Genomic DNA, 847 nt, shown 5'->3' on the forward strand with positions numbered 1-847 from the left:
ACGTCTTCCCAGGATGATTCAGCGGGACACCATCGGGGACAGGAAGTGCTAAAAAAGGTGACAGTACGGTGGCCCCTTTTGACCGAAGGTGACCGAACTCACCTTCATATATTTGTTTTATCTTTGTTTATTTATTTATTTATTTAGGTGAGGCAACCCTTGGTTGACCTCACAGATTGCAAGGATCTTGTCAGCTTTCAATCCCTTATTTTTTATTTCTTTTTTATGCCTATAGCACCTGATCTTCCTAGGCAGTCTCCCATCCAAGTACTAACCAGGTCCGCCCCTGCTTAGCTTCCGAGATCAGACGGAGTGGGGCTTGTTCAAGGTGGCATGGCTGCAGACTATTTGGTTTATTTTAATACTCAACATATTACTATGTAAATCACTTAATACTCAAAATGCTCCACAAAATGGTATTGCAGTTTCTATTCTACAGAGGTTCAGAAAAGTTAAGTGGTTGGCCCAAAGTCATGTCACTTTACATGAGCTCCAGGATGGTAAACCAGACCTGACCAGACCCCAAACCTGCCTCTTCTCCACCACCCCATTGCCAAGCACCCCATAACCCAGAGCTTCCTCCCGGACCCTCCTCAGCACTGTGTAATAGAACTTTCTGTGATGATGGGAATGCTCTGTGGCAGCCTCTCCAATGCAATGGCCACCAGCCCCACACAACAACCGAGCACTTGAAGTGAGGGTGGCTGATGGGACTGAAAACCAAAATCTTTATGTAATTTTCATTTCATTTCTATCTCAGGGGGTCCTCGAGGCCTGGATCCTGCATTTCCTGGATACGGCAATGGTTCTGAGACACACAAATTACTCGGAGTGACAGGAGCCCTTG

At 46.0% G+C, this 847-nt stretch overlaps 1 pseudogene; it reads right to left on the reverse strand.

Moving 5' to 3' along the window:
- Positions 1–226: 226 nt before the first annotated feature.
- LOC112477212 lies at positions 227–345 on the reverse strand (annotated as a pseudogene).
- Between the last annotated feature and the right edge of the window lie 502 nt (positions 346–847).

This window comes from Pteropus alecto, unplaced genomic scaffold (genome assembly GCF_000325575.1).
Source record: "Pteropus alecto unplaced genomic scaffold, ASM32557v1 scaffold160, whole genome shotgun sequence".
Taxonomy (NCBI): domain Eukaryota; kingdom Metazoa; phylum Chordata; class Mammalia; order Chiroptera; family Pteropodidae; genus Pteropus; species Pteropus alecto.